The sequence below is a fragment of the Cherax quadricarinatus genome, chromosome 19 (genome assembly GCF_038502225.1).
Source record: "Cherax quadricarinatus isolate ZL_2023a chromosome 19, ASM3850222v1, whole genome shotgun sequence".
NCBI classification, from domain to species: Eukaryota; Metazoa; Arthropoda; class Malacostraca; order Decapoda; family Parastacidae; genus Cherax; species Cherax quadricarinatus.
This window is the reverse complement of record NC_091310.1, coordinates 50,016,997-50,028,080: the sequence shown is the minus strand read 5'-3', so window position 1 is coordinate 50,028,080 and position 11,084 is coordinate 50,016,997. Positions and strand designations below refer to the sequence as shown.

Sequence of the window (11,084 nt, the reverse complement as noted above, 5' to 3'; positions counted from 1 at the left end):
TCACTTTATTGGGTAGTCGAAATACAGCCTCTCCTCACTTAACGACGGAATTCTGTTTCTAGACCACATCAGTAAACAAATTCATTGCTAAGTGAGGAGCATGCTATAATCGTAGTGGGTTTGTGTCAATTATCTTTGATATTGTTTTAATGTCACCTTTGCACCATTTATAACATTTCTGGTATATTTTTAAATGTTTATACAGTAGTACATTGGACCCCCGAGTTTCGTGATTAATCCGTTCCAGAGAGTCTGCCGACTGGCGAAATTCACGATTGGTGAATCTATTTTCCCCATAAGAAATAATGGAAACCCAATTATTATTATTATTATAATCAAAAAGAAGCGCTAAGCTGGAAACCCAATTAATCCATTTCAGACAGCCAAAAGTATTAACAAAACAATATAGATTTACATACAGAAAACAATGACGAATAAATATAAAGCACTAATAAAATGGATAAATGAACATTTAACACTAATAAAATGGATAAATGAACATTGATTCTTGTTGGTGTAGGAGGTAGGTAGGAGACAAGAGGAAGGCGAGTTTATTATGCTTCAATTTGACACTAATATCATCTCTGTGGCTTATTTATCTATCACAATTCAAATAATATGACATTATAATCAATATTAATAACATAGAAACATGATATATACTCTAGAATGAATAAAATGTCATAATGTATGAAAGGAGTAAATGGTGTAAGTGTTGTTGTTGGGTTTAAGGGCCGCCACTGAGAGAAGCCGTGTTGGTGGCGGTGGAGGCTTTGGCCACCACCACCATCACACTTAAACAATGTATGTAATTTATAAATAAGAATCAAATTCAAAATGGGAATTGACACAGTTACTTTTTGCTGATGATACTGTGCTTATGGGAGATTCTAAAGAAAAATTGCAAAGGTTAGTGGATGAGTTTGAGAATGTGTGTAAAGGTAGAAAGTTGAAAGTGAACATAGAAAAGAGTAAGGTGATGAGAGTATCAAATGATTTAGATAAAGAAAAATTGGATATCAAATTGGGGAGGAGGAGTATGGAAGAAGTGAATGTTTTCAGATACTTGGGAGTTGACGTGTCGGCGGATGGATTTATGAAGGATGAGGTTAATCATAGAATTGATAAGGGAAAAAAGGTGAGTGGTGCATTGAGGTATATGTGGAGTCAAAAAACGTTATCTATGGAGGCAAAGAAGGGAATGTATGAAAGTATAGTAGTACCAACACTCTTATATGGATGTGAAGCTTGGGTAGTAAATGCAGCAGCGAGGAGACGGTTGGAGGCAGTGGAGATGTCCTGTCTAAGGGCAATGTGTGGTGTAAATATTATGCAGAAAATTCGGAGTGTGGAAATTAGGAGAAGGTGTGGAGTTAATAAAAGCATTAGTCAGAGGGCAGAAGAGGGGTTGTTGAGGTGGTTTGGTCATTTAGAGAGAATGGATCAAAGTAGAATGACATGGAAAGCATATAAATCTATAGGGGAAGGAAGGAGGGGTAGGGGTCGTCCTCGAAAGGGTTGGAAAGAGGGGGTAAAGGAGGTTTTGTGGGTGAGGGGCTTGGACTTCCAGCAAGCGTGCATGAGCGTGTTAGATAGGAGTGAATGGAGACGAATGATACTTGGGACCTGACAATCTGTTGGAGTGTGAGCAGGGTAATATTTAGTGAAGGGATTCAGGGAAACCGGTTATTTTCATATAGTCGGACTTGAGTCCTGGAAATGGGAAGTACAATGCCTGCACTTTAAAGGAGGGGTTTGGGATATTGGCAGTTTGGTGGGATATGTTGTGTAACTTAATACGTATATGCTTCTAAACTGTTGTATTCTGAGCACCTTTGCAAAAGCAGTGATAATGTGTGAGTGTGGTGAAAGTGTTGAATGATGATGAAAGTATTTTCTTTTTGGGGATTTTCTTTCTTTTTTGGGTCACCCTGCCTCGGTGGGAGACGGCCGACTTGTTGAAAAAAAAAAATTACATTTTAATTTATAAATAAGAAATATTTACATTTTAATTTAGAAATAAATAAGTTTATTCAGGTATACACAAATACAGTTACGTAGATTATCATACATAGCAGCATATGTGTAAAGTACCCAGGATAACCCAAAAAATTCAAGAGTGACATACTTCCATTGGTGTCCTTTTATATTTACACATATTTACTTTTATACTTACACTTTTATATTTACACTTACCTTGGAGATGTTAGTTAGTTTGATGAAGGAGATGTTGGCAGAGGTTTAGGGTGGTGGAAGATAGCAGAGCAGTGTATGTTCAGTGGTCCTATACACATCCAACAACATTGGAGAGTTACTCTCATGTTGTTTTTCTATCATTTACTCACTTAACTTACTTGCTACACTGTTAATTCTACACTTTATCGCTGGCTGGAGCTGTAGCCTTTATCGATACCTGCTGCTTTAGTATCATACATATTGTAGAATCACTGAATCACTGCTGAAGACACATTCTCCCCTCTCTCTTCCTCCTCCTCTACTTTAGTACTTTGCTATGAGTTTTTTCTTGAATTCTATCGTGTTTCTCACCTTTACCAAAGGGTTGGCACTAGGAGCTTTCTGCCCCATGGTGGCTTATTTAGCAGTTGCAAGCACAAAAAAAATGAATTATTATGAAATGTGTTGTATGAACCCGTGGGGTGATGGTCACATGCTGGTAAACAATGGCACACTGTACACAAATAACCCGCACATAAAAGAGAGAAGCTTACGACGACGTTTCGGTCCGACTTGGACCATTGACAAAGTCACACTAACCAGAGGTGGAGCAGGACGGCTATATATAGGCAGGAAGAGGTGGTGGTGGTAGTAGTAGTAGTAGTAGTAGTAGTAGTAGTAGTAGTAGTAGTAGTACAAGAATTGTATATAATACCGACAAGATGAAATTAAGACATGCACAACACCCGGGCATCCCCATCATAGACGTTTTGCCATCCAGCCAGCCACTGGATGGCAAAATGTCCACAACAAAGACAACCAGATGCCGCACATGTGTCTTAATTTCATCAGTAGTTGTAGTAGTACAGTGGACCCCCGCATAACGATCACCTCCGAATGCGACCAATTATGTAAGTGTATTTATGTAAGTGCATTTGTACGTGTATGTTTGGGGGTCTGAAATGGACTAATCTACTTCACAATATTCCTTTTGGGAATAAATTCGGTCAGTACTGGCACCTGAACATACTTCTGGAGTGAAAAAATATCGTTAACCGGGGGTCCACTGTAGTAGAAGAAGAAGAGGTAGCAGTAGTGGTAGTGGTAGAAGTGGGAAATAAAAAGGACGAGCCAGTCAAATACAAAGGAAGGGGAGCACTGCAAGAGAGCTAGATGCCCACAGAGGGAGAGCAAGCGCACAGAGGTACGTGAAAGAGAAGTGGTGAAATAAATGAAGAAGGAACAGAAACACGGGACAGGAGAGAGAAAGACAACCCAGAGGAGAAAAGGAAAGAGGAAAGGGGAAGAGGAAGAAGAAGAAAAAGAAAAAGAAAAAATGAGGATTCAGGTTAAGTCACGGGTGTTCTGAAGTTTATAGCATTTTCCAATGTAGTGGGAGAGGAAGGCATCTACAGAGACGAAGCCAGGGCTAAGGTTCATTGAAGGAAAGTTGTGTATTAGAGAGGATTCAACTAGACGACGACTGTTCGAGTTGGAAGTAGGGAAGACAGTTTTAGCAGAAGACCAGTCAATAGGATGGCTATGATCTCTGACGTGACAGAAAAGAGCATTGTTAGTGTCGGCAAGCCTAACACTATGACATCTTTGCTCTGTGGCCTCATGACTCCAGTCTCTTCCAACCTTTTCTTGAAGCTCTTAATAATCTTGCCCCTTCCATTAAGTTTAAAGCTGAATGGGAATCTAATTCCTTGCTTCCTTTCCTTGATGTCCATGTCCACCGCTCAGATACAGGTTTTTCCTTTTCCGTTTACCGTAAACCTATGCACAGTGGCATGTACATTCACTACTTTTCCTATCATGCTTTCCCTGTCAAGAAAAGTGTTCTTATCTCCCTCTTTCTCCGTGCCCTCCGCATCTGTGATCCTCAGTTCCTTGCAGCAGAAATTTCCACTCTTCATAATTCGTTCTCCCGTCTTGGCTACCCTTCCCATTTCATAGACTCTGCCCTCTCACGTGGTAAATGCAATTTCTTCTCTCCCAAACTCTCTACTCATGAGAACTCTTCTATCCTCTGCCTTCCCTACATTTCCGGTCTTTCTAATCTCAACAATTCTCTCCGTCCCTTAGACATCAAGCTTACCTTCCGCCAGACTAACACTCTTCGCACTAATCTCGTTCATACCTCTCCTCCCTCTACAGATGTTCCTGGTGTCTACTCTATTTCTTGCTCCTCCTGTCCTCTTCAATACTTCGGAGAAACTGGTCGATCTCTTTCTGACAGACTTAGGGAGCACAAAAATAGTGTTAGGCTTGCCAACACTAACAATGCTCTTTTCTGTCACGTCAGAGATCATAGCCATCCTATTGACTGGTCTTCTGCTAAAACTGTCTTCCCTACTTCCAACTCGAACAGTCGCCGTCTAGTTGAATCCTCTCTAATACACAACTTTCCTTGTATGAACCTTAGCCCTGGCTTCGTCTCTATAGATGCCTTCCTCTCCCACTACATTGTAAAATGCTCCAAACTTCAGAACACCTGTTACTTAACCTGAATCCTCATTTTTTCTTTTTCTTTTTCTTCTTCTTCCTCTTCCCCTTTCCTCTTTCCTTTTCTCCTCTGGGTTGTCTTTCTCTCTCCTGTCCTGTGTTTCTGTTCCTTCTTCATTTATTTCACCACTTCCCTTTCACGCACCTCTGTGCGCTTGCTCTCCCTCTGTGGGCATCTAGCTCTCTTGCAGTGCTTGCTCTCCCTCTGTGGGCATCTAGCTCTCTTGCAGTGCTCCCCTTCCTTTGTATTTGACTGGCTCGTCCTTTTTATTTCCCACTTCTACCACTACCACTACTACTACCTCTTCTTCTTCTTCTACTACTACTACAACTACTGATGAAATTAAGACACATGTGCGGCGTCTGGTTGTCTTTGTTGTGGACGTTTCGCCATCCAGTGGCTGGCTGGATGGCGAAACGTCTATGATGGGGATGCCCGCGTGTTGTGCATGTGTCTTAATTTCATCTTGTCGGTATTATATACAACTCTTGTACTAGTACTACTACCACCACCTCTTCCTGCCTATATATAGCCATCCTGCTCCACCTCTGATTAGTGTGACTTTGTCAATGGTCCAAGTCGGACCGAAACGTCGTCGTAAGCTTCTCTCTTTTTATGTGCGGGTTATTTGTGTATCGTTCCAGTCACGGTATTGTGCCTTTTTTGTTATTAATGGCACACTGAGTGTGAATAGTGTGGGAGACCAGCTTTGTGTGCACGCTGATGGGCAGATGTGTACCAGAAGGTCACCAAATCATAAGTCCAATCACGAACCACGAAGCTAAATTTTGCCGAAAAAATTTGCCGGAAGTCGGATTTCACGAAAGTTGCAGCTGCTGAATGGCGGGGTCCACTGTATATTGTAATAAGCAGAATAGAGGAAATCAGCTCTAATATACATTATTTAGGCATGCATACTGATCATAAGTCCAAGGAGTTGGTAAATGAGTACATCGCTTAGTGAGGATAGGCTGTAGTTGATTGGGCAATTTTTTGTCCTCATTAGATAAAATGGAACACATACTAGTGAAATAGCTAAGAATTTGGTCTAATGGAACAGTGTAATTGGCCGAAAATAGGCGTCAAAGTGGGCAAAATTGCTAATGAGTAAATATCACTGACACAGCAAAATTCACTAGAGCGTAATTTCGTCAATTTTTGATCAATTTTATAAAAACAATAAAAAAAAAATTGAAAATTTTTGGACCCTGTGGGGAATTTTCAGATTGGGGGGGTCTGGACCCTTAAAGGGGGATTAATGAGGGAAGCAGGTGGCCAGTAATGGTGATTGTGGTGGACAGAGATGAGATTGTTATGCTGTGATAATAACCCACAATTCTGTAACCAATGAACATTTTCCATTGTTTCCAAATCAGTTGACCAGCGGATTTTGTCCTGTATTTCTAAAGCCCGTTAAGTCAGTTATATTTACAACATACTTATTCAACACACTTTCTGTTGGATTATGTGTGCACTAGTGTGTATCTTAGGCTTCTTCTAGAGCTACCAAGCTTGTTCACTGGGAAAATACTCATGAATCTATGCTACCACATGAAATGAATATGTGATATGGTACTATTGTATGAAGATTGAATAATGTTTGTATAGTGTGCAGAATGTCAAGACATTGTATTGGTATTTATATTAAAAGTATATTACATTGAAAAAGTATATGCATTTATTTTTTCAAGATTTCTTAAATGTGTAATAAAACATAAGCTAGCTCAGATACGTTTGAATTACATATAATAATTTGTTGACCGATCTACAGTTACTTCTCTCATACAAGTCAGTATCAAAGCCAAAAAAATGTGGTATACAAATAAATAATTTAATAAATAAATCAAAATAATATTTATTGAGTTTTTTGTAAAATAGAGCTATATTTTTGTAATACTGTGTACTGTATATACATTATTATCAAATTTAACACTCCATCCAACTGTGAGTTTATTTTATAGTAAGAAAAACATTACTTGTTAGGCTGTATACACTTCTAAGATGTCCCTAGAATATCAGATATGTGTGCATGGATACCAGTGATTTTTAGATCTTTAAAGTTTTGTGTTATGTTTTCAAATCTTATCCCCTGCCTCTCCTTGCCATTATTAATAATGTCACTCAAATTTGAAACTTGGGTTACTCTGTTGCAAGTTCTGTAATCCAGTTAGTTTGGGTTAATATAGTACTTAATATACCATTAGATTAATGTTATATATTTTTTTTATATGTAATTTGCATCTTTCTACAGTTTATCTGTCTTTATCTATTTTCCAATATATTATTAGATTAATCTTATTTTTGTTTATATGTAACTTGCATCTTTCTACAGTTTGTCTGTCTTTATCTATTTTTCAATATTTTTAACACCTTACTTCCTCAAGGAACTCTCTCTCCAAGAGGTTAGCCATGACAGAAGAACTTTTATGGGACAGATCTTATGCCACCATTAGACTTGCCCCATAAGTAATCTTCCACTTAGTCTTTCAGTGAGATAGGTTACTTGATCACATTAATAAATCCTTATTGCAGTTTTGTATATCTTCATTGTATGCCTACACTCGTCTCCCCTCACATTTCTTGCCATTCTCTACCATCTTGCATATAATTTGCACTTTGCTTTTATTTACTGCTTTTCCCTACATATTCTGTATATATATATTTCTTAGATTAATTTTAACAGGCTGAGCTGTGAGAAAAATCCACCTGTGAGAATAACATATTTGTCTCACAATTAGTGGGTAGAGGATCAAGCTTCCACCACTCCTTACTGACCAACATACATGAATTTAACTCTTCACAAAAACAAAGGCCCATTTTTATGTCAGTATTTCACACTCATTCAGGGATGGAAGGACTATGCGTTTGTTGTCCGTTCTTTACGTTCATAATAACACTGACACACACACTAATTTTTACTAGTCGCTGTTATCCCTTGCTCTACTCTCTTCCATGTTTGAAAGATGTGCCTTGGAGAAAAAAAAAAGAAAGGTTTGACTAATACAGGAAAATATGAGTAATTCAGTGTAACAAAATGGAATAAAAGGTTACAAGGAGCAGATATAAATAAATTATATAAAGAGTTTTGTATCATATACAAAAATGTAATCAGTTCTTTCCAGACAAGTAGAAAAAATGGCACAATAAAGAATAGCTTAAGAGAATGTGCTGGAATGCCAAGGAAAAGAAAGACTTAGAATAGTGCAGGAAGCATACCAATCCAGAGATTCAGATAACCTATAAATGAATGAATGTACCAATGTATGGGGACAAGAATAAACACTGAAATGTGAAATGGTAGACAAGAACAAGACAGAGATAATTTTTCTGTTCACATCAGTGCAAAAGCAAATAAAATGTAAATACCTTGAGTGTCAATGTTACAGCTACTGTAGTAGAAATTTAGGAAAACCAAGCAAGCTATGGTAGTATAGTCTATGATTAGTATGGTAACCTACTTAAAATATGAATTTCCTGGGGATTAAATGGTGTGCTGCCGATAATAGTAAAGAAGACACTGCAAGACAACTTTTTATTAGGACAAAATTTTGATCTGTGAATATCTTTATCAAGCCACAAACTTGATAGAGCTTAACAGATCAGAACATTGTTCCAATAAAAGCCTGTTTTGTAAAGTATGTTTTTTCTTCATAAATTTCCTATAAGCTTCTATTTCCTCATCTCTTACTTTCATTTGCTCTCTACCCTTCGACTTTTATCATAACCATTTTGTGTTAGTGTTCATTATTATACTATATATTAAATAGGGCAATTGTCTTGCAATCTTGGCTTGTATGGTAAATGTTGGTAAAGTGCACAATACAGTAGGGCCCTACTTTACGGCAATTCGCTAATATGGTGATTTCAAATTATGACCAAAACTTGCTATACGGTTTCCGGTTTTTGTAATATGGTGCACCCCACCCAGTTTGTTTACATTCTCCATGAGCATGTTTTAAAGTTATTGCATATTTTATATGTAATCTGATAATTATATTTATGTGTACCTGTACCTAAATATACTTACACACTGTGCTGGCATGCAGGTACATATTAAAATCACTAAGAGTCTCTCTACTCTTGACGCCATATTAACCCTTTGACTGTTTCGGCCTTATATATACGTCTTACGAGCCAGTGTTTCAGACAAATACATACTCAATAATTCTAATGGCTTCAAATCAAGCAGGAGAAAGCTGGTAGGCCCACATGTGAGAGAATGGGTCTGTGTGGTCAGTGTGCACTGTATGAAAAAAATCCTGCAGCATGCAGTGCATGATGAGAAAAAAAAACTCCGACCATGTTTTTGGATTAAAACGCTGACTTTGAGGTGCATTTTCATATAGAATTTATGGTTGTATTCTCATTTTCTTGGTCTCATTTGATAGAATGGAAAACATATTACAAAAATAGAGATAATTTTGATTAGTTTCACGATGAATATGACCTTGAAATTGAGCTCAAAGTAGCGGAAATTTCTGTTCGATTTTTACCAATGTTCAAGAGTAAGCAGATCACACCACACGTCCAATACACGTCAACTGGGGAGTCTAATATTCTTTCACTAGTGCATTGATATTATTTATACCATTTTTACAATAATGCAATATTTTTATTATTTTTTATTATCACACTGGCCGATTCCCACCAAGGCAGGGTGGCCCGAAAAAGAAAAACTTTCACCATCATTCACTCCATCACTGTCTTGCCAGAAGGGTGCTTGGCACTACAGTTTTTAAACTGCAACATTAACACCCCTCCTTCAGAGTGCAGGCACTGTACTTCCCATCTCCAGGACTCAAGTCCGGCCTGCCGGTTTCCCTGAACCCCTTCATAAATGTTACTTTGCTCACACTCCAACAGCACGTCAAGTATTAAAAACCATTTGTCTCCATTCACTCCTATCAAACACGCTCATGCATACCTGCTGGAAGTCCAAGCCCCTCGCACACAAAACCTCCTTTACCCCCTCTCTCCAACCTTTCCTAGGCCGACCCCTACCCCGCCTTCCTTCCACTACAGACTGATACACTCTTGAAGTCATTCTGTTTCGCTCCATTCTCTCTACATGTCCGAACCACCTCAACAACCCTTCCTCAGCCCTCTGGACAACAGTTTTGGTAATCCCGCACCTCCTCCTAACTTCCAAACTACGAATTCTCTGCATTATATTCACACCACACATTGCCCTCAGACATGACATCTCCACTGCCTCCAGCCTTCTCCTCGCTGCAACATTCATCACCCATGCTTCACACCCATATAAGAGCGTTGGTAAAACTATACTCTCATACATTCCCCTCTTTGCCTCCAAGGACAAAGTTCTTTGTCTCCACAGACTCCTAAGTACACCACTCACTCTTTTTCCCTCATCAATTCTATGATTCACCTCATCTTTCACAGACCCATCCGCTGACACGTCCACTCCCAAATATCTGAATACATTCACCTCCTCCATACTCTCTCCCTCCAATCTGATATTCAATCTTTCATCACCTAATCTTTTTGTTATCCTCATAACCTTACTCTTTCCTGTATTCACCTTTAATTTTCTTCTTTTGCACACCCTACCAAATTCATCCACCAATCTCTGCAACTTCTCTTCAGAATCTCCCAAGAGCACAGTGTCATCAGCAAAGAGCAGCTGTGACAACTCCCACTTTGTGTGTGATTCTTTATCTTTTAACTCCACGCCTCTTGCAATAGTCTGCATAAAATAAATCTTCTATTTTTTGTGTGAATAAAAAATCAAAATAGACAGCAAGAGTAATATAAGAGGGGCTTGGAGACATGACTAATAAACAGGGGATATGTTATTTTACTGCCAAGAATGTCTGCATTGTTTATTCTGGACCCTATTTTGAAACTGGCATCTTTTTTAATTTGCATGAAATTAGCCAAATCACCAATTTCTGACCACTTTATTGGGTAGTTGTAGTCAGTAAATGGGTGGTTTCTTGTACTCAGTTGATAGAAAAAATGGAGTTCTAAAGAAGCAGCTATGAGTCTGGTCGACTGGAACACTTTGCTTCTTCTTCTTCTTAGATGTTTGCCGTACTTTTGTACTTCCTATCATTTCATAAGGTGACCCGGGTCTTCTCCAGCTGTAGTGACCCGGCGGTGGATAAACCCCCATCTATGAGGATGTTTGCCGGGGGTGTCGTTCGTCTTCTTCATTCTTCTATCTTCTCTCTTGGGCCCTCCGGTTGGAGGGTAACTTCTTCTTCTATCTTGCATGGACTCCACAAGTGGGGAGTGTCTTCTTGCTTGGGATCTTCGTTGTCACAGTTGGGCAGAGGCAGAAAACAGGGTCGATTGGAGCCACACCCCAGCTTTAGCAGGCAGCAAAGTGCTGGGGGAACTTGTCTTGACGGTGGTGCTAGAAGCGGGGATCCTCTTC

General features: G+C 39.0%; 1 protein-coding gene across 8 annotated transcripts in view; it reads left to right on the top strand.

Moving 5' to 3' along the window:
• The window catches only part of Adck1 (aarF domain containing kinase 1), a 121,499-nt gene that overhangs the window by 66,489 nt on the left and 43,926 nt on the right, over positions 1–11,084 (top strand). The gene's annotated exons all lie outside the window — the stretch shown is intronic.